Here is a 9,906-nt window from a genome sequence, read left to right as displayed (position 1 = left end):
GATACGCGCAAAATATCCCTTCCACCACTTGTATTACATTAAGATACATTTACATTGACCTCATTCCCGGAGGTCAAACAGGGACGGCTGTTGTACATAGATCGCATTTGAGGTTACATTTTTTTAAATAAATACTGTTCGGATTCACCTCAGAATTCACTTTGTTGGATATATGAGTTTCATTGCAAAATATACTTCACAGAAGCTTTTTTTGTGTTTTGTATCTAGGTTCAGTGATGAAAAGACAGCATGAATGCAAGCGAATCAGGAATAAATATGGCAAGCTGTTTTAACATTTAATCCTTAAAACGTACTATTATCTATTTTCATGCTACTTGTACTTAGACTCTTATTTATTACTAATACCTTTTAAAAAGATACTAGTTGTTATTCATTAGATACTAGTTCTTATTTTTAGATATACTACACTGTAAAAAAAATATTTACCTGGTTGAGTTAATTGAAATAATGTTTTTTTTTAGTTAATACAATGACCATTTGTTGAGAATTGACAACCTTTATTCAAATATTATTAAAAGATTTAGTAAGCATATTGGGTAATTGTGTGTGTTTTATTTGTGATGACGCAGTGAAACATGCCAAATTGTGCTATTTTCATGATTTATCATTTTTTTTGTTTGGTTTAGATACGATAAAAAAAATATTTCAATAAACTCAACATTTTAAGACAACCAGGTTACTTACTTTTTTAAGTTAAACCAATTTTTTTTTACAGTGTAGTTCTTATTCATAAACTACTGCTTATTTATTCATTAGCTACTAGTACTTATTAAATAGATACTAGTACTTATTTAGGAGACACTAGTGTTTGTTTTTATTTTAACATTTCTTATCTTACTAGTCACAACTGCTTTTTTACTCATCTTATGTTATGACTAGTCAGAATGTAGAGTTCAATTAAAAATCTTTTTAGTAATTAGTAACATTTGGAATAAATAATAGTATCGACGTACTAGTAGCATGAAAATAGATACTAGTTCGTTTTAAGGATTAAATGTTAAGTTAGCTTGCCATAGGCTAAATGTATCATTTTCTTTTTTGGTCCTGACCAAAACCAAGTGAACTGAACTACAAGCACAAACACACCCTAACAGGAAGATTTTACATTGGTTAGCAATGTTCTTCATGTGCAAGGATGTTGTTTCCTAGTTGCTTCAAATCCCTCAGCACACAATCTCATCCGTACATTAAAGATTTAGCACGAGGCAATCACACATCTGCTCCCTCCATCATATTAACAATCTATGAAAGCTGCTGCAAATCATTTTTAAAGAATTATGACTCCAGTTTCTCATAAGTAATGTTCTTTAAGCAATACGTTCTTCAGATTGACCCATTTTTATCCGTGAAAGTGACACCATCCTCATCTCGACTTGTTTTGGCTATCATCTTGAGACCAGATTGTCCTGCCATGTTTGTTCAGGATGGCTCAGTCAACTCTTTCTGGCCTGAGGGCAACTCTTTCTTCATCACCTTATCTTTATATAATCCAGACTGTCATGCTGTTGGCCAAGGTCTTCTTTGCTATTACAACATCATTGTTCATAAATTTTTGGTGTTTGTGTTGGGGTGATAGCTCACGAAACAACCCAAAGCAAACCCTGATGTGTTTACCTTTACGATGCGATTTTATTTGCTTAAATGAACTGGAGTGATTTAAAAAATCTTAGTGTCAAGCAACTGTAAATCTCAAACTCTAAGCCAAGATATTATCTTTCAGTGCTTCTGTAGAAAAACCAGTGTCCTGATCTAGACCTTGACATTTTCCCCTCTGAATGGGAATAATTTCCTCACCGCAGTTGCGTCTTCTGGCTCGGGCGACAGGAGACTCAGCAGGGGTCTCGCTTTTACGATCACACATTTCCAAGACTTTCGTTCTTTTAAAGGAAAACTGGGTTGTCTAGAAACCGTAACTGATTGATGCTTGTTGACGTAAAACGGCAAAAAACGAAAGACGGTCTAATAACATTTGTATCCCTTCAGAGGAAGTATTTCCAAACTGTTTAATCAGCTGAACCCCTCTGAAACCTTGTCCTAATCAGACACGACACGACACATGAGTTTAAATATCATTTTGTGTTACTTTTATAGCCATAAATAAAAGCAACAATGGATAATTAACCTCAGATCTCAAAAATAGGACTCCACCCACCTCCTCTTCTGATTGCCTGTGATTTTGATTGATTTGGTTGCGAGTGCTGAGTGTTTGCAGAGAGACTCCGCCCACACCCTCTTCTGATTGGCTGTGATTTGATTGATTTTGTTTGCGAGTAAAGTGTTTGCAGAGAGACTCCGCCCACACCCTCTTCTGATTGGCTTTGATTTTGATTGATTTGGTTTGTGAGTGCAGTACGCTTGCAGAGAGACTCCGCCCACACCCTCTTCTGATTGGCTGTGATTTTGATTGATTTGGTTGCGAGTGCAGTGTTTGCAGAGAGACTCTGCCCACACTCTCCTCTGATTGGCTGTGTTTTGATTGATTTTGTTTGCGAGTAAAGTGTTTGCAGAGAGACTCCGCCCACACCCTCTTCTGATTGGCTGTGATTTTGATTGATTTGGTTGCGAGTGCTGAGTGTTTGCCAGGAGACTCCGCCCACCTCCTCTTCTGATTGGCTGTGATTTTGATTGATTTGGTTGCGAGTGCAGTGTTTGCCGAGAGACTCCACCCACACCCTCTTCTGATTGGCAGTGATTTTGATTGATTTGTTTGTGAGTGCAGTGTTTGCAGAGAGACTCCGCCCACACCCTCTTCTGATTGGCTGTGATTTTGATTACTTTTGTTTGTGAGGTCAGTATGCTTGCAGAGAGACTCCGCCCACCTCCTCTTCTGATTGGCTGTGATTTTGATTACTTTTGTTTGTGAGGTCAGCATGCTTGCAGGGAGACTCCGCCCACCTCCTCTTTCGATTGGCTGTGATTTTTGAATTATGTTTTTTCTTCACTTTGCGAGTGTAGTGCGCTTGCAGAGAGACTTTGCCCCCACCCTATTCTGATTGGCTGTGATTTTGTTTTGCATGTGTACTGTGTTTGCAGATAGACTCCGCCCCACACACTCTTCTGATTGGCTGTGATTTCTGAATGATCGTCTAGAACACAGTGGGAGCTAAAATATGGTCCTCCTGAAATTCGTAAGTTAATATTTCAATAATTTAGCAACACATTCACGTTCACGATTGATTAATGATCACATGACATGCAGGTAAAACAAATAAAATATCTTTTTTTAGTAGGCTAATACATTTTTATTTACATAATTATTAGTTTTCAATTAGCTAATAAAACCCAGTTTGGGAAAGTCTGCTCTGAAGTTTTCCTTTTTAAACTGGTTAAAAAGTGTATTTACTCCTACCACTAACATTGACATTATTGCAGAACTTGGTGCAAACTTTCCTAACTGCTCCAAAAGTGATTTGGTTCTCCATTTGGACTCTTATTTAGAGAGCTGGTCATATATGACTCTGCTTATGGGAAGTCTCACGGTTCAGCAGGCAGCAGATTTTGTCATTTTGCTCAGATCCTGATGGCTGATCATGTGGGAATTTACAGACACTTTTTGCAGTCGAGGGAAAAAAACGGATGATAATTCAGCGGCCATCAGTCAAGCAGATAAACAAACTCCTTCCTTTCGACACCTCAATCTCATCCCTTGACCTTCTCACCTATTCAGTCATCATATACTCACCCTCGTTTTCTAAATGGGAAACACTACAGGAGTCAACGTAAACAAAAAATCTGCACACTGCTTTACTGCTCCCACAAATGTATTAAAACAGACAACGTTTCGACCCAAGGTCTGTTTTAATACATTTTTTGGAGCAGTAAAGAGCAGTGTGCAGATTTTTTTGTTTACGTTGACTTATGCTCTATTTGATCTAGCACATGCATAAGTTTCACTGGATGTGCGTACAATTTTTCCTTCAAACACTACAGGAGAACATTTGTAGAAACATCGGTCTGTCAGGCTCCAAAAAGCACCATAAAAGTTTAAATGCTGCACAGTGTTCTTTAGAAGACATGTTCAAACAGTTAATATTGTCTTTTTTTATTAGACTATTGATATTGACTGGTTTGAGTTCTTTTATTGGTAAAGGCAAGGGAAATGGCCTCAAACGCACCATAATGCAGGAAATCACATCTACGAAATAAAAAAAATTCTTGCTGTTTCATGCATACTGATCTTTTTACACTGTTAAAGACGTGGAATCCCATACTAAACATAGACAAAGTTTCAAAAGTTAAGGTGGACGTTTGATGGGAGTATTTCTTTGTCAAAAATACTACTTCCGGTTAGTCATAAGTTTCGGCAAGTTTTTTGAGATCATGCGTCCCCTTTGACGTTAATGGGGGCGGAATTTCCTTGTATGGGCCTTACGGATAATTCTACCGGAAGAGCCTGAGAGAGAGAGGGAGAGAGCGAAAGCAACAGCCTACGCCCATCAAAGCGCTGGCTTGTAGGATGCTGGACAGGTGATGCGCACATAACAATGTCACCAAAAAAGTGCGTTTTTGGTTGCCAGACCAAGACAGTCCTGCACAGATTCGCCAAAACCCCGCGTTAAGGCAACAGTGGATGGAATTTGCTTTTCCGGATCAGCAACTGAGTTGCGCGAATGTTTATATCTGTTCGCTGCATTTCGGTGCCGACTGTTTCATAAACAAGGCCCAGCTCGACGCCGGATTTTCCCGATTGCCTAATGCTGAATGATGGAGCAGTCCCAACGATAAAGGTCCCAACGTTAGAAGGGTGAGTGAGACTGCTTCAAATGTCTGTGTTTTTTTTAGTCCGCTTACTGTCTACACAAACCACGCGTAAACACACAAACACACGTGCACAACTGCACTTCCCACATGTACACCTTCAAAGACAAAAATACGACGATATAATTCAAGTAAATATGTAAATAACACAAGCCGCTAAGCATATTATATAGTTAGTGTATAACTTGTAGCACATAGAGACGTCCTGCTCTAGTCGTTTTTGCTGCTGCTCCTGTTCAACTGCAGCCTCTGGGTCTGATTCCGGATCATAGATGTATGGCTGTATCTGATTAAAAGCCATATTTTTATTTTGAATAAAGTTTTTTTCCCGCTGTTAGGGATGACACAGCTTTACGACGCACTCGACTCAACACACAGCGCGCTGCTGCACACGTCATTATTTAGCTCCGCTCACACGACACGCCCCCACCCGCTCGGCTTTTTTCGGAAAGACTCGGAACAGCGCATCTTTCTTATATAATTATTAAAAAAATAAAGACTTTTCGGAGATATGCAGGATGCAATGCTACTCTATAGGTACTCAAGATTGACATGACACTGACTGAAACTGAGTGTTTCACCCCCCCTTTAAAGACTTGGATTCCCATCCTAAACATAGACAAAGTTTCAAAAACTAATGTTGGACGTTTATTTTTTCCCGGTATTTCTTCCGATTTCTCACAAGTTTCGGAGAGTTTTTTTCGAGTATGGGTCGGCTTGACGTCGATAGAGCGGAAGGTCCTTGTATGGGCCGTACGGGCTCTTCTCCCGGTAGGGTGCACGCGCGCGTGGGTGACTAGAGCGAGAGAGGAAATGCACGCCGTAAACACTCCGCGCCACGCTCCACTTTATTCCTATGGGTGACGTCAAGCGGCTTCAGCACAGCATTCCGGGAAGGCAGCGCTGCATCTGAACCGATTTGAACACAGAAATGACGGGAAGCGTCACAACATCGCGGATCTCCACGGTCAATGCTGTCACAGGACTTCACCAAATCATACCAAAGAAGTGTGTTTTTGACAGCGCGGTCCCAGCGATAAAGGTTCGGTCCTGCTTTGGAAGCAGCCGGTGAGTTAAACTGCTTCAGATGTCTGTGCTGTCGGCTATCGTCGCGTGAGTAAACATCAGTAAACGACACGATCGCGTGCTTCGTCATTCAAATGCGCTAACGGACTCTATTGTTGTTCTCTGTATAACGTTACACTAGTCTGACGTGCAAAACCGTTTTGCTTGCTACTGCTAAGGTTTAGTCGCATACAATAGTCCATAAACCGAATCATGTCCTCATAAACTGCGAGTAAACACACACAAATGTTGACAGGCCACTAAATACAGTCCATACCACAGAGACGGACGTCCTGCTGTTGCCGTTTCTCCTGTTCAATTTATTTCAGCCTCCAGATCTGATTCTGGATCATATCTGTATTAGTTGAATCTGATAGCCATGGTTTATTAGGGTAACGTTTTCTTCTCCACGCTTGAGGACGTCACCGATTTGCGCTTGTCATTCTTTAGCTCCGCCCACACGATACGCCTCCAGCCGCTCGTTTTTTCCGGAAAGACTCGGTACAGCCTATATTTCTTTCATAAATATAATAAAACTAAAGACTTTTCGGAGATATGAAGGATGCAATACTAGGTACTCAAGATTGACATGAGATTGACTGAAACTGAGTGTTTCACCCCCCCTTTAAAGTCAAATCATGCTTTATGTTAGGAACAAACGAGTTTGGTTTATTGACTGAAATTCATATGCACTGTGAGACCAAATTAATTAATAATGCAATTAATAATGCAATTAGCATATTATAGAATAAATAATGACTGAATTTTCTTAAATTCACTTTAAAGCTCCACTGTGTGATATTTTCCCCCATCTAGCGGTGTAAAGGTTTATGACCATCCAGTGAATATTAGTTTCTGTTCCTCTCAATTCTGATTTCGTTTTAACTCCTACGGTGGCCGATTTAGTCCAAGATTAACATGGCTTCCAGTTCGACCTCGTCAACGAGTCCCATCGAGTGTTTAAACGTGAAAGGCGAAGCTTGAATTTACGGGTATGTCCCTCTTTGGCTACTGTACTTTCAAGATGGAGGAGCAACATGGCGACCGGCATTCGAACCCCTCACCCGTATGTGTTTTCAATGGCATATTATAAACTTACGAGAATACTTTATTACTTGAAAGAAGTAAATATACATTAATGAGCATATATATTTTTGATAGAACAGTGTTTTTTGCTAAGAATAAATTAAAAAAGTTACACAGTGTATCTTTTTAAGTTCACTCTAAGGGATATGCCACTTGTATGCAAGTTAATAGGTTACTGGAAGGAGATTTTGCTTTAGAAAATGTTTTTTGTTTGACTTTTTATTTCTTGCATTTTTCTATTCAAATGCTGGAAGAAAATGTATAATACATGGAAACATTCTCATTTAAGGCGAGTGTCTCACATAAACCCAAAAATGAGCCTCTCTCTGGGTGGATGGTCTGAAATCTTGAGCCACATGTGATGTGAGTTTGTTTCTCTGTTGCCTAGAGCTTTAAACAGGTGTTCATATGTGAGTTTGACAATTGCTAGTGAGATCGCTGTGACAGGGAAGCAATTGAAAGTCAATTTCAGCTGGAGTAAAACATCTCTGTCTGAAGATACGGGGCGGGAGGTAATATTGACTTTTCCAACAGCTGCAGTTTCATCTTCATAAAATAACCTGCTGACTGACACAATGGCCTGATCAATATATACCATTTTTACAGCTTTGCATATAGAGATGCAGGAAATGAGAAAGAGGCGTAAATCTCAGTGTAAGTTTGCTATTCATGAGTTAGTTTAAACAAGACAGAGTTCTCAAATGCCAATTTAACATCGAAACGTTGCTATGTGATTTCCGAGCGTGTTTTGAAAGGTTGCTAGGGTATTTTGTGATTGCTATGTGACCTCAAATCTTTTCACAAATTATATATTTCAAACACCCTGGAGGAAGTCAGGTGATTTTCACACGGTCAGGTCACATATCTGGCATGTGTGAATCATAAATCATTTATTTCAACCTTATCTTTCGTCCTCAAGAAAGTACATTCAGAACTTTGACTTGATCTTTTGAGTTATTAAATACAGCGCTGGTGTCTCCTGCGGTTAAAAATCGGTGTTTTTGCAGACTTTGGAAAGAGTTATTGCGTTCGGTCTTAAATTAAACAGACAGCAGGTCAACTGCTCTAATGTTGACATTCTTTGAACCTGATATTGTTCGTTAGGATGATGTGTGGAAATGACTTTGCTGGCAATTCTGGCCAATTATTAGCATCAGCTGTGTCAGTGTGAATCAGTGCTGTGTCGTCTCATATGACTCCGCTCCAGCGGATCAGATGTTGGTAGTGTGTTTGATTTGGCTCCTCCGTTCAGAGGCAAATCACGATTTTAATAAAACACCTTTGTAGTGTCTTTTTCACAAAGTAAGTGCGTCTTTTCATATTATCATCAAAACAACTGTGAATCTTACAACACCAGTCTAAATGCCCAAGTTGGAATTCACTAATATATATATATTATAAAATACACATTAAAATAAATTAAGTTTTTTGTAGAAAGACAATTAAACCTACTTTGAGGAAAATTAATACATTGATTTATTTAGCTATCATTGTGACAATAAATAACATTTTTACATTTAAACCCAGGATTTTCATTACTGTAGGAGGATTTTCATTACTGTAATGTAAAAAGTTAAGTACACTCAAAAAAATGAACTTATGATGCTGTTCACTTTATTTAAGCAATTCATCTTGATTTAACACCATCATATCAGGTTTCTGGTTCAAATGTAATTGATTCATGTTAATTATGTTATGTTAAATTTATAAAAGTTTATTATGTAAGGTGAACACTGTTATCAATTGAAATTGCCTTAAAAAATAATAACAACAAGCATATTTTTAAAAATAAAATGCAAAATTAACTCGTTGGACAAACTTAAAATATTGAATTGAGAGCAGGAATTCCATCCAGTGAATTTGAATATAAGTACACACACACACACACACACACACACACACACACACACACACACACACACACACACACACACACACACACACACACACACACACACACACACACACACACACACACACTCTCTCTCTCTCTCTCTTCTGCATAATGCAACATTACAGAAACTCCTCAATGTCCAACATAACTGAACATTAAACACTAACATAAACTACACTCTAAAAAATGCTGGGTTAAAAACAACCCAAGTTGGGTTGAAAATGCACCGACCCAACAATTGAGTTGTTTTAACCCAATGGTTGAGTTGTTTTAACCCAGTGGTTGAGTTGTTTTAACCCAGTGGTTGAGTTGTTTTAACCCAGTGGTTGGGTTAAATGTTGCTTAAGACAACCCAATTGCTGGGTAAGAACAACTCAACCATTGGGTTAAAACAACCCAATTGTTGGGTCGGTGCATTTTCAACCCAACTTGGGTTGTTTTTAACCCAGCATTTTTTAGAGTGTAAGAACATATTTCCCTTTATACTGAAAAACACATAAAATGACACTTGAATCCCTAAATTTACTCTCATAATTTAGTCCCTTGCAAAGCATGCTGGGAACAACAGATCCACTGCCCAGTTAGTTATGGCAACACAAATATTTCTTGTAGTTTTAACGCAAATTAAATAAGTAAACTTCAGTTTTAAATATATTAGGCTGAACACATTTCGACACAACTTAATTTAATTAGGTAAAGTAAACATCATTTAAATGTGTCTTGTCTATGAAGTGCCTGAATCATTTTTTTGAGTGTAGATCTGCTATGGGTAATTCAAGTGTGCTATACAAGCTGTACAAGTGTGTCATGTATTAGCAGTAGCAAATCACGTACTTGTTCTGTAGCAGCAATAACAGTAACAGCAGCATTTTTTTATTCGTTAAAACGTCAAGGGGTGAGTTTCACTAAACAATTGACCTATTTGTTTCTTGTGCAAAGCTCAACAAACACCCTTTTGTAAGCAAATTAGACAATTATATTTGTATTATTTTATATATTAGACAATCTTATATGCCGATAGCACAGACGACTTTTATTATTATGGAATAGACATTTGGGTGAGGTCTACATTTACATTTTTA

The sequence above is a fragment of the Pseudorasbora parva genome, chromosome 25 (genome assembly GCF_024679245.1).
Source record: "Pseudorasbora parva isolate DD20220531a chromosome 25, ASM2467924v1, whole genome shotgun sequence".
In the NCBI taxonomy this organism is placed as follows: Eukaryota; Metazoa; Chordata; class Actinopteri; order Cypriniformes; family Gobionidae; genus Pseudorasbora; species Pseudorasbora parva.
The sequence above is the reverse complement of the archived record's forward strand: the minus strand, read 5'-3'. Positions refer to the sequence as shown.